Source organism: Diachasmimorpha longicaudata, chromosome 4 (assembly GCF_034640455.1).
Source record: "Diachasmimorpha longicaudata isolate KC_UGA_2023 chromosome 4, iyDiaLong2, whole genome shotgun sequence".
Lineage (NCBI taxonomy): Eukaryota > Metazoa > Arthropoda > Insecta > Hymenoptera > Braconidae > Diachasmimorpha > Diachasmimorpha longicaudata.
This window is the reverse complement of record NC_087228.1, coordinates 8,872,989-8,887,022: the sequence shown is the minus strand read 5'-3', so window position 1 is coordinate 8,887,022 and position 14,034 is coordinate 8,872,989. Positions and strand designations below refer to the sequence as shown.

The 14,034-nt window shown below is 40.6% G+C and overlaps 1 protein-coding gene across 1 annotated transcript in view; it reads left to right on the top strand.

Annotated features, from left to right (window-relative positions):
* The window catches only part of LOC135161750 (hemicentin-2), a 177,195-nt gene that overhangs the window by 99,005 nt on the left and 64,156 nt on the right, over nucleotides 1-14,034 (top strand). The window lies entirely within an intron of this gene.

Sequence of the window (14,034 nt, the reverse complement as noted above, 5' to 3'; positions counted from 1 at the left end):
ACTGGATAAACTATGATATAAACATTTGTGAAATAAGTTTGATATAATTCCATATATTCAATGTAAGAGGGGATCAGCGTCTGGCAGTGAGTAGGATATGGGAGTCATAGATATTATTTAGAGCTCAGTGATATCAAATTAGAAAAAGATGTTACTTACTCCCCATCTAATCGCGAAAGGCCGGATGCTTTTGATGTTTGTTTCTTCGCATTTCTCCGGACTCGTTCCTTCTTTTTCCTATACACTGTTACGCATTCATTCAAATTCAATGTACTACACATAAGGCAGCACTGAAAATATAACAAGACTGTCTGGGGCCTGGTGGAGTCTGGCCGACATCTGGGTTTTCAAAGACCAGACAGCAACGTACATAACTCCGTCTAGAGCGGTATTGTAATAATAAAAAAATTGGAATACAGATATCACTATTTTTCATTCTAGATATATTCATGTTTTATATCAATAGGAATATCCCGATCACCCGTGGAGTTCTTATAATAACGTAGGGGTGAACAGGATAAAGCGGAAAAAATCGTCGCACAAAAATCTACAAATAATGAAGAAAAATCCGTCCATATTTAAATAATCATTATTAACCCATCAGGGAAAAGTTTCTATAAAATATTTAATTAAATTCACCGGCAAACTACTAATTTTGCACCCCCGAAAACGCAGATTACGGTGAAACTTGAGTTTAAATAAAGTTCATTGAACTCAAATAAACCATTTCTCTCCGTATTTTATGTTTCTAAAAGTATGTGGTACGGATTATGTGATTCACAACTCCGCGAAATTCGGAAATGTTGATTTTCCAGATGAATTCACGCACCCAAGCAAGTGGTTTATCTAAATCAAATAAACTTTACATCCAAATAAACGTTTATTCATCTCCCCCACTGCCCTTCAAAACTTTTCCTACTTTCAGTGCTAATTTTGAATTAAAAATTTTCGATAAATTTGCCGGAGCAATTTCGCTGGCAACTTCGTGTCCCTCATGTTTTCACTACCGAAAAAAAAATCCAGTCACAACTCACATCAAACATGTTGTTCCATCCCTCAAACCGCAGCAGATTTACGGATTTACCTCGGAAAATGTAGAACAAAGAGCGTTCGAGAGGGCAGAATAGCGAGAGGGGGGAAACGCTGAGGTCGAGCTCCATCGTACCCCCTGTCCCCCCAACCTATCCCACCAAACCCCAACTCCCCCTCGAGGTTGACTATTTCGTTGCAATTTCTCTGCCAGCCACTGGGCCAAATTCCACTCGGTAACTGGTGCCCTCCCTGGCTGCAGAGTTGAGGAGAAAGAGGTGCCCCAGCTTCCGGAAAATGTCGACATTGTCGTCGACGTATTAGCGGATTATACGAAGCCACACAATGTCGGGAGAGATTCCTTCACGAGGCTTGCCTACATTTTCCCGTTGTAGAATCAACACAACGAAGGAAGAGGGTGAGGGTGAACGCGGGCGAGGGATGATATTAAAGTATACACAAACCCGTTGAGGAGAAAATAGGGTTTTCGGCTACATGATGCCAAAATGCGACTACATTTTCCGTCTCATTTTCGTACAACCCCTGTGAGTCTGATTGCGCGAGGCAGAGGGTTTCGGGAGGGTGGGGGAGAATACATTGGCATGAGGTTAAGCCTCTCTAACCCTCGGCACACACTGGAGTAACAATGAGGCCTTACGATGCCAGAAGACCCACGGTCTGCGCAGCATTGTCACCAGAGGTTTAAATTATTATTTTTTTTTTAGTAACTTTTTCATGGAGCAGTGGGGGGTTCATTTGTTTTGTCAGATATTTTTGGAATGGTATTTGCCGGTTGTTGGATATTAAAAATACTGATGAAAATGTATTCAGATACGGTCATGGAGAATAACAAGGAAATGCTTCGCTTTTGCTAGTTAATTATTTACATATTCTAGCGGTTTGTCCGCTATTTTTTAATATAAATTTTTTATGCTGGTGAATTCGTCGACGGTGCGGGTGCGGTTCCAGTTTTATGATGCCCTCAGTCTCCCATGTCCCGCATTGGAATTCGATACCTGGAGAGAGGCCGTATACACCTCGACGAGCGGGAGAAATAACACGAGTGAAAAATAAATAAGGGGGTGGACTCCCTGAATGATTGGAGGGAGGGGGGAGAGAGTCTGTGACGTCTGGTCTGCATCACTTATTACACTGGACGTATTGATATCATTCTCACGGTGCAGTGAGATGTAAGGAGATTGTATACAAGGAGATGCAGGAAATGAGGAGATTGTGTCTTCTATTCGGACAGTCCAATACCTCAAACAAGAGAATTCAATTGCCAGAGAATAAAGAAATTCTTGAAATTGTTCTCTTAATTTCCTTTTAACTTCTTTAAATTCAATTCCAACATTTTTCTGATGTTTCCGTTTAAAAGATATCGTCTTCTAATTTAGAAGTGAAAATTTTAGTGAATGGAAACATAGAAATAGAAAAGAAAAATTGAAAAATTGAATTGTGGCATCTTATCTTTCATCTCCGTTATTTCAAATTAATCTGACAAACAGCTGGAATATGTATTTGGATTGTAGGCTTTGATAAGTTGGATATTCAATCTGACGAACACGTCACAATTTTTTACCATCCGACGGAGATGCTCCTCAAAAACTTGTGGGCAAAACCGGTTGACTATTCCTTAATCTCTGGTGACACATCTCTACGCTTTCGTTGGCTCCCCTGACGTGAAGCAAACCACTGAATAGTTTTTGAATTACCGTTCACAGAAATTGGGTTTTTCAGGTGGATAAAATTATTTTTTATTAACATGTCACATGACTTTTCTAATTTATCAGACGGGTGTCTGGAGACATATTTTTAATTCTGTAGATTCAATGACAATTTCAGGGGCAAAGAAAGCCTAATGAGAAGGGTTAATTAACTCAGTGTTCAATATCACCAAAAAGTGCTGGTCGATCCCTAAAAATCAAGGAAAACTATCCCTTTTTCATCCTCGTATTTCATTCCAAATTGATTTGCCCAATAGAATAACAGGACGAACGCAAAAATTACATAACTGGGTTACAACCAGCGCGTATGACCTCTCCCGAGAAGCCGTGAAGGCCCAGTTACAGTCTGTGATTAAATTAGTATTGAAACTGCTGAGTATCCGGTGCGGGGCTTACCGTAGCGATTTGATTATCGGCAATCAATTCTACAGATATCGCCTGCGACATCGCCAAGGGCCATTCAAACGGAGGGAAAAGTTTTTTATCGAATAAAAAGGAAAATAAAATTTGTAAAATTACTAGAACGAGTTGAATCGTTGAAAAAATATTGAGAGAGAAAATTGAAAAAAAAACGTCACAGGGATTAATGAAAATTTTATCGAATGTCGAGAGTTTCGGAGGGAGTGGTAAAGTGTCGCGTCAATAACGAACAATTAACGCACGCGAGTGTGAAAAAAATAACATCCGAGACATATTAGTTTCCAAGGGAGGACAGGAGGTTGAGAGGCTGAGCCAATAACGGAGGACTCGTATTTTTGTATTTTAATTCGAAAACTCCTATTTTTCACCCTCGAGTGATACTTGTATTCCTGGATGAGTGGTCTAGTGTGGGCGTAAATATCCGTTATGTTTTTCCTCTTCGGTCTGAACAGACGATGGAGACGATGAGGGACTTTTGGGTTGGGTTATAATACGGCTCATTGAACCATTTCGTCGGCCCTCTCACGGGAGAGAGCTAATAAATCTGATGTATTTCGGAGAAGGATAAAAATATATCCTCTTTCGACGCCCTTTCCACTTACCCTCGCGTTCCTTAATACGCGTCAAGAATGCGGGAGTTGAGTTACAGATAAAAACATCGTAAACATATAAAATGTGACTCGAGGGAGACGCGTTATTGGGGCTGATGATGGCGTTGAACTCGTGAATAAGTGCATTGTGGGATTATAGGAAATACTGTTCGGGATCAACTGAAATACCAGTGAACTTCGTAAATTTTGAGGGGAATGAGATTCAAGGAGTGATCGTGACTTTTACGGTGTTTATACTAGAGAAATTTCGAAAGTATGAAGAGGATCCTGGAGAGAATTCGGCGATAGAGATGTCGTGAAAGTGTTTTAGGGATGGAAAATGGGAAAATGACGGCGGAAATCCATCGGGCGAAATCGATGGGTTGCTGACGTTACGAACTGCAGGGAGGGATTTTTTTTACTCCTCCTCCACTGAAATGGATATTTAAAAAATAGAAGAGGGTAAAAGGCATGAAAAATCAAGTGAAAATATATTTTTTTAAGGTATTGGGAAGTCAGAGCTGTTTGTCAGTATTTATTCATGATTTCATTCAAATTTTAGGGGAGTCAACGAGTTCTTCATTTGTGGGTGGTGAAAAATTTGAAATTCCACTGAATTTTCCATCCCTATTCCACTTTCCCGGGGGCTCTTCAATATTCACTGAGAATGGGGCTGTTGACTTCCCCATAAAAACATTGTAAACATGTAAAATATGAGTCGGGTAGTCACGTCATCTGGGCTGGAGGCGTTGAACTCGTCAATAATACCCCATTAAAATATATCGCTCATAATTTTTCCCATACGTCTTGAAAATGATCAATTGACAATTCCACTGAAATTCATAGTTTGATCAAACACTCACTGAAAACTGCATTTCAATAAACTCGTCCCCCAAAAATAATCCACAATTAGAATAATCCGTAATTTTATTAAAAATTCGAGGAAGTCGCGGCCTTTTCGATTTCACATTAAGAATTTTCGTGTTTTATTTCCCATTCGTTCCGAACGCGCTGACGGGAAAAATATATAGTCTCGTATTTGACGGGTTTTTGCAGAAAAAAAAATGAAGTGAGACCAGAAGGGTCTGCTTGCAAGCGTCGGCTGGTACTTGAATTTCATGAATTCTCACAATGCAGCCGTTGGCGTTACTCCTGTGTCGAGTACACGAAAAATGGATTTGAAAAAAATTGAGGGGCGAAGTGAAATAAAAAAAGAAATTCGCGACGAGAGTTTTGCGAGGAGAATCGCTCGGGATGAGAAATAATTCACTGATTTTCCGGGTAAGAGGTGAGAGATTGAAACAAAAAGTGGAGTGGGGGTGGAGGTGGGTGGAATAAACTCTTCGTTTTCCGATAAATAAAATATAAGAGGGAACGAAGAAAACATTATTTCACCAATTCCATAATAAATTGGAAGTGAAAATACAAGGTGCAGAGCCATTCGTCGGTGGAGCGTTTCCTTTTCAACTTAGAATGAACAAATATTCTGGGCGAGGAATAGTCGACGATGATGGCGATACATTTTATAACGTTTATAACTTTTTTTCACGAGCCACTGTATGCGAAAGTTTGCACATTTCAGAAAGCGAAAGAGCAACGAGAGTGAGAGAGGGGATGGGGGAGCGATGCGAATGTTTTTCAGTTCGAATTGTTGGATTTGTTTCACCAGAAAAGAAGAAATTATTATTAGTGTTATGGCTTGTTTGTGATAGCTTTATAAGTTTGAAGCAAGAATTCGTGAAAGAAAAATGATAATAATGAAATTATTTCGCTTACTGAGAAGTTGCAGAATGAAGTGACTGGGAAGAATGGCGTTGAGGGGTTGGGGGTAGTGGGAGATGAAGAAAATGAAGAGGAATGACAGGTGAACGACTAAAAAATGTCCTCTGGGAGAAGTGAATATTTGCGAGACAGGAGAGTTTACCTTTCATTAGCGCCAACTACCATAAATTCCAGTAAAGTGCATTGCATAGTTACAGCATCTCCAGAATTTTTCACTTTCACAATTTTTCCTATTTTCACACTCATTTCTACTGCATTTTAATAATGAAGTGTAACGGAAATCAATCTTTTACCGATTTTTTCCTTTTTTTACCGTCTTATCAAGCTGTTCCCCATTACAAGTTTGAAGAAGGGGAGAGAATGAGATTCGTGGGACAATGAGATACTGTTCGCGTGAAATTTTAATCGTCAATAGGGAAAACTCAGACTCCAACTTTTCCAACGTTGGAATATTTGAACGTTCCCGTTAAATGTGCATTTTCGGTGGCTCCAGATTCACTTAGAAACTCATTAATATTATCTTCTTCAAGAGGAATGAAGAATTGAACTGATGAATAATGAAAATTATAAGTTGAATATTATTTATAAAATTGTTAAATTGCATCAAAATCTGCTCTCAAAGCTTTATAAAACAATTTTGGCTTTTCAAATGTTCACAAATTTTCCCTCAACACCATCAGATCTTTTCGCACCCGAAGAATTTTGATTATGTCCAGTCCTCGTGATTGAATTTTTACACTAAATTTCTCTCCCTTTGTAAAATACGTAAAAAACCATAAATCCGTCGGGTGCTTCGCTGCTCAAACACCCCAATCAGTAATTAGTTAGCCCAGGTAATAATGATCCCTCCACATCCCCCAGATCTCATTGAAAAGAATTCCCATTTACTAGAAAGAACCGTAAGTCCATCAATACGAAAAAAACTCTCGATGATTAACCAAGGCTTTTCCCAATTAAACCAGCATTTAATGAGAAAAATATACGTTGATGATCGCGGAAATGGCCACCATTCACCCCCCACAGAGACAGAGATTAAAGCCCGGGTAGCAGGGGAGAGGGGCTCGACGAGCCTTTGAGACGCAAAATGAATCAAAAATATTGTCCTCCGCCCAATGTTCCCCAACCTCAAGGGGTAAAAACTGGAGGGGTTCGGGGAAGGGGGTAAATATCGTTTGTGCTTGGTGGCATTTTCCCTCCCCCGTATTGCGACACACTCAAGCAATCAAGAGAGAGACCGGGAGAGGGCAAACCCTCGGCGAGTTATAGGGAGGATTACGAGATTGCCGCGAGGGGATTACCAAGATGGCTCTCGGAACGTCCAATCTCAAGGATAAACACTTTCCAACGGTTCTTACCGTCATATTCAGCGAGGGAAACGGGTATACGCGATTTTCCAGAGAGAAAAAAAAAACCTCAATGAAAAGAAAATGTGGAATAAACCTCCACCCTCGGAGTGGTTGGACCGACCCCAAAATACGTCAAAGTATCTGCGAAAAACTCATTTCCCTTTTTCCGCATACCAGGGGCTGACAAAAAAACCACGTCAGGGATAAATAAAAATTCCCGTAATAACCTACCCCTCGACGCAAACGTCAGATATTGCGATAGAATTTTTACTTATTTTTATTCGACCAGAATTGGAAATAAATTTTTGTCCCATTTTTTTATTGAATTTCCTATCGCTCGTGAATTACATCGAGAAACGTAATTTTCACGTTTGTTCTTCGGTGATTTTCCTTGAATTTATCTCTCCGTGAGTTTACATAATTCGCTTCCACGCCCGATCGGAGCACTTCCATATGTCTCAAAACCCGGAAGCGCCAATCTCATCCCCGGAATAAATAAAAATCGAGTCAAACATGAGAAATTCCGAGTGAACGAAGACCAAACGAGAGCAAAATAAAATCCTTACCAGATTTATATACCTCCGGTTTTTCATCTCGCCGAAGGGCAGAGAATCGGCGGCACAGGCTATTCCGGGTGAATGGTCTGTGGGTGGGAGGTCAAATCGTCCAGTCGTCAGGATTAAATCTTCGAGGCTATCCGATGGAAATCTGAAAAACCCCGAGACTTCTCCTACCCGCTGTCGTTTGTCCATCCGTTTTTTTCCCCTCTATTTCTCCGATTTTCTATTTTTTTTATTGGACTCGTGTCTTCGACGAATACTCGGGACTCTGTCGTTCCTCGAAGTGTCCTCCGGAGGCACATTTACCCGCTCCAACCCCCTCCTCACCCCCACTTACCACAAGCCGCAAGATAAGACGGAAACCGGTTTGCCGGTGCAATCGCGTCACTTTGCCTTCACCGTACGGCAATGAAACTATCTAAAAAGCCGGTCTCCCAAGACAACTTCTCCCCCCAGGTATTTTCTTACCTTTAAACCCGTCAATGCCTCCTCTTACTGTACTACTTCCACTCGATCTCACCCTGTCGACGTTTACCCGTTAATGGGACAAACAGCGATGAGCCGTCACGTCGAGTACACGTTAATCCGTTTATGAGATACTTTAACGACGGCGATGAAGGCCTCGGCGATGGCTACATTGAGGAGAACGTCTGGGGAACGACAAATTTCAACCCCCCATCCACCTCCCGGCTTTTTAACTTTCGTTTTATTACCTTCCGCCTTCGTTCAGTTCATACCGGGAGTGAGTTTAAACTTGCGCCAATATAACTTGAATTTCGACATTTTTATTGTGATAAAAATTAAATTAAATTGTAAACGAAAGTTAAGATAAACGGAGACATTCCGGTCGAGTAGCTGCAAAAATTCTAGTCCCCTCGCTTTCCTTCGACACCTGAAATTGCCCATTTTTCTCCTGGATAAAATCCCATCTCCAATTACCAGTCACATATCAATAAAATTCAAATTTTTTCTCCTCCAGTTTATACTTCTCGCTGCAGCAATTTTCAATACAAAATTTTCCACCGTTAACCCAATACCCGCAATCTCGGAAATTGTTCTAGAAAATTGCCGGCAAAATCCACCGATGGAAAACACGAGAAAAAAATCATAATCTTCCACTGTAGCTTACAAACCACAAAATTTTCCTGTTTCTTTACCCCATAAAAGGAGAAAATCTTCAGCGAGCAAAGTTCGTCTGTACTCCGGGTAATGCCAGTGCGAAGACTTAAACCACTATTTTTTACCATCTTCTCAATTCTCCTTTTTTCCTTCGATATAATAATTCCTCGGCAACGGGAATCTCTTTGCTGGCTTTATACCCGGTCGAATTCATTACAAAGTTTTTCTCTCGGTTATACAGATAGTGGGGCCCATCAGGGGGTGGAGAGGGACAGGGGTGGGCGCACGACTAGAACGCTTCCACGCTTGGAACAAAGGAAATATTGTGAATAGATGGGGGAGGGAATATGGAGGAAGGAAAAGGCCATGATGCACACGCATATCCGTAAACTCAGCGCGTGGAAATTTAAATTCAATGTTTAAATTGCAATTTCTTAGGGGGGAGCGAGCGGCGGGGAGAGCCGACAGTGGAAAAAGAAGGAAGAGAGACCGGCAAAAGGAGACAGCAGTTGCCTCGGGTTTTTCAAAGTTGAAAGAAATCGCTGGAAGAGTGTTTTATAAATAATATAAATAGAACATACTGTAGACTCGTAAGTCATTTCACTGTAAAAGCCCCACCAGTGGGTTGAAAATTGTTTGCGAAGTGGAATAACAGAGGGGAAATTTGGATTTTAATGTTTCCATAAATAAGGCAAAAGCTAATAATGTAAACTGGTGAACTCTTAGTTACTCAATAGTTAAATGGTGATTCGTTGGCCCTCCTGGGGGAATACTGGAGGCATATTTTCCTCCGATGTTTATGGAGTCCGAGAGCTGGGAAATATTATCTACGAGCGGGGGAGTTGTTTTACAATCGACAAAATGGTTCTTTTATTCAGCGCGGAAAATGATGAACATTTGTAGGTGAAATGGGAGTGAACAGATGGCTCTCGAATGACATCGGGAGTTTTATGGAGGATATTGGATTATTTTACTCTTTAGGGATGAAAAAAATGTTTTGGATTTTATCGATGTGAGGGAAAGTCAGAGGGCGAAAAATTACCGGAGATAATAATTTAATGATTTCTTTAAAGAGAATCTCTCTTGGTATTACTTATCAATCTTACGGGAAAGGTACACGTGATAGTAAAGATTTGCAAAAATTATCCTATCGGCACAATTTCTCTGGTCTAGAATGAAATTTGATTAATCTTATGGAGTTTCGCAGTAGAAATGGTATGAGGATAGCTCATGATATACCAGGTGAGATCGGTAGGGTAATTTTTACAAAAAAATTCCCTCCGTGTCCTCTGACAAACTAAAAGTCAACATTTGTTCACTAAAACATTTTCAGACATAACTTTTCACTCGTTGAATTTCCAAGTGTGTCTTTGAAATGAAATTAAACTCATTCCATCTTCAATTCACCGAGAATTTTCTCTCCCCCACCGTCAACATCCATCCCCTTTCCCCATCCACTCGTATCTCATAAAACTTTATTATCCTCATTCTGAATGTCTGAAATCACAGCTCAATCACACTCCACCACGTTGGATGCAACTTTCCACTCAAAGAAAACCCAAAAGCATTAGCGTTAGTGTACCCAGAAACATTTATACGAGTAGCACTTCCACACCCCCATCCCCTCGCCATCCCCATAACCAACGAAAGGAACGTGATCCACTGTCTAAACACACAATGCCACACACTGTCGTTCGTTTTCCTCAGGTTCTTGGAACTATCCAGTGGACAACAAGACTCGTTGAGAGAATACGTGTGTGTGAAAACGTGCTCAACCGTGTGATGCATACGAAGAAGACGTGCTGTAATACGCAAAAGGCAGAGTCTACAAGGAGTTATGGTATACCCAGAAAGCCCCTGCAGTCGTTCACACAATGACCGTATTCTTCGCCCTTTTTTTTATTCTTCACTCAGTCCCATCGACAAACTCGAGTTTGTCGGGGAAGTTATTTCTCACTTCTATTTCGTTTATTCCTCGTCTCACTTTTGTACCTCGAGTCGTCGCCCTGAGATATTTCTGGCGTCTTTGAGGGACCCGGAGGGCCCCAATGGGGGCGGAGTACCTGTTGTCGTATGTGAGAAAATTAGAGAGTAACTGGGCTTTTCAGGTCCACTGATCAGTGGAAAAGTGCATCACGGTGCGCCTTGTGGTGGGATTTATTTTCGGAGGGGCTATAAATTATGGAATTAAATGAGAAGAAAATTAGGGGTTTGGGATTTTTATTGTCAAGAATAGGGCAGGGGAATTCACCGGTTTTCAAGCAAATAAAATTATTTTTTACAAGAAAAATAATTAAATATAAATCTCACATTCCTGCAAACAGCTTCACAACCCACTCCATCATCTCCTATTAAAAACATCTCTCGTAATTGCACTTTGTTTATTCAACGTGTCTTACGCCAGCAGTAATTGATTACCCTCCGGTTTCTCTCTCTTTCTCTCTCGAAAGAATCACGGAAAAAGAAGAAACATTACCATTTTCCCCCTCATTCATTTCCTCCCTGGCAGCATGATGCAGCACTCGGTGCTCAATTCCACGCGATAGAATTGCATGACTCCTTTTTACAAAACTTTTCATTCTCATTTATGTTGATTTCAACTCTCCGTTCCTGTATTTTTTATTACCCTCAACGAGTCCACAATTTTCGAGTGGTACTTGATGCCAAGTGCATTTCAAACCACCATCTGGTTCAACAGCTACTTCCAAATGACTTGACTCGGTGAAGAATAATCGTGGTCTATTAATCCCGAAGTAGAAGTTAAATTCATCCAACGAATGCTAAGTGGTGTCGTTGGTTCGCGGCGCTATTTCACTATTTTTTTTTTCCACCATTGCCAAGACCAATGGCAGGTTGAAGCATCAATCTCCCCATTTCCCCTCTTCTCTGCTTTTGCTCGCCCAGAAGAGAAAAATATGTCAAATGAAAAGTGAAGTTACGACGGAAATTTTGGAATTCTTTGAAGTATTCCGACCTCGTTATACGAAAAATATAGTCGGGAAGGTATACTCGTACCTGCAGTCTCCCTTTCAGTAATTCTGATGAATGAACCACGAAAAGCTGCTCAGAACTCCCACGCTCGTCGTTCCCATGCCCCTCCAAATCTTTCGCATCATCAAAACCCGAAGAAAAATATTCACTGAAATACATTTTTTTCCCTTTACGTGATCGTGAATACAATGATTGAAAATTTTTCCAATAGTCAGCACTGATATTTGACCTTCGATGCGGGAATGCACAGGTGAAACCGAAGGTCATTAATGCGCATTCACTCGCTTCACTCGTGGATCGGTAATTTAGTTAATAGTTGCGGGAACACGTAAAAATGTTGATTCAACAGCCCTGAGTCACAGTAGTATTTATCCTTGTAACAGTTGATAGGTCTAATGATGGTGTTAGTCACTTTGTTGCTGTGAATCTCTAACGATTGTTGTCAGCGTTGATGAGGGAATTAACATTCCTTCTTAATTACTGGAGTCGTTTGCGGACAGGATATCAGTGAGGAAAATTGAATTGTCTCACTTGTTCAGGGATTTTTATTGTGATGTGTTAAGAATGTGTTCAAATATTTAAATTTAATAAATTTTATTTAAGAAAAGTTAGTTTAATAAATGCGTATGAAAAATTGTTCGGATTGATGCCATTCAATTGACCTATCGCGTATTCTTAATGACTGTCAATTTATTTTTCATTTAAATATCCGACTTGACATTTTACCTCCTTTCTACTGTTATGTATATTTATAATAAATGATTCTCCTCCTCAACCACTTCGTTTCCCAAAGGCAATCAAGATTTTCACATATCCAGAGAAAGACTTTACTACAGCAGAACTTCTATTCAACTACACAATTTTCTATCCACAGTGAAATTTTTAAAAAATCCTCTATCCAAACAAAGGCCTCATTATGCGTCAGAATCACCTCCCCCCTATCTTTCGATCTTCGAATTAAAATCACCGGGCATTGAATCCGCAATATGCGCAAGGTTGGCGTTAAAATCCCATGAATGAAGCGAGTTGATTAACATAATTCTCCATGTTTCTGGGTGAAGGTATTTATGTTAATCCTCACTGGATTGCGCACTCGTAAATATAATACAGTGATAAGCACACGAGTGCTGTGATTACCGACAAGTATCACAGCCCCACCTATAAACTGCATATTCCCCCATATGACATTCTCAAGTTGATCTCCAGTCACGTACAAACGACGTTCCACTTTCCATCGATGAGCATCCAACCGATTCTCCTATTTTTTTTCCCTCCAACTCCTCCTTCACTCCTTCCCCAGGACGCACACACTGGTTAGAGCCAGCACTAGCTGACTCGGCCGTTACCTTGACGCCATCACATTGACGTAGAATACGTTGCATTTTCCTCACTCCTAGCACTACCTCTCTCATCGCAAGCACAGCTACCGTCTTTATTCGTCTAGTCTCGAGAATGGGATTTACTTATCGAAGATTGCACTGTCAAGTAGTCACACTAGTGCTACTGGAAGATCCGGAACTGGGAATGCAGAGCACAGATACGTTAAAATGGGGGTGCAAGGGGGGGGGGTTGAAGATAGGGATGATGTGGCTGGTGCTTCAGAAATACTTTGGATATCACGTCCATCTGTTATCGGTTATTTATTCGACTCTCAACGGGACGGAAAAAAAATTTTTGACAATTCTGATTTTTTCAGAAAAGTCGGGAGCTACAGGGTTTTATGATTACAGATCAGACCATTTTGGGGGTGTTTTATTGAAATTTTTACGATTAAAGATTGTGCGTAAATTTTCTATCGAGTTCTTGATTGTGTTCAACATTTTATTACTAACAAGCGAACTATTGCTGAAGGCAGTGATAAAAAAGCGGCGGCAGAATGATGTCCGCCATTTTAATCTAAATCAAGCTGCGGGAAGGGGGTGACTTGTAGAATGAGGTCTAACGTTTCTCATTGACGAAAAACATCGAGAAGAAGCGCGACTGTGCGGTGTAGGCACTGGGCACCGTTGTCACTTCCCCCAGACACTCGATAAATTGAGCCTCACAACTGACCAATAAAACCACGTCGACTGACCATTCTCGGAACCATTACATCAACCAGTCCTCTTTTCCGTACTCCCCAAAGAAAACTCTCACTAATGGTTCGAACCCGACTTTAAGCCCACCGTGTACAAGCTGAAGGAGCTGCGGGGGGAGTTGAAGGAATGGTCCTAGGAAAACAGTGAAAAAAATTGCGGGAGAAGAAAAAAAACATTCAACAATTGCTCTTGATATTGCACTGCCTTGGAGAAGCCACAAAGTGGCCGTCGATTTGTCTTTTTTGCGAATTCCTTTCTGCACGATAAATTCGAGGACTCTTTACCGAAAGATTACACTGAGGGATAGCCAATGAAAACATTATGATTTGGAATGAAAAGAAAAATTATTGAAAATATTTATCTAAATCTCCATATAATAGGAAAATTAAAAA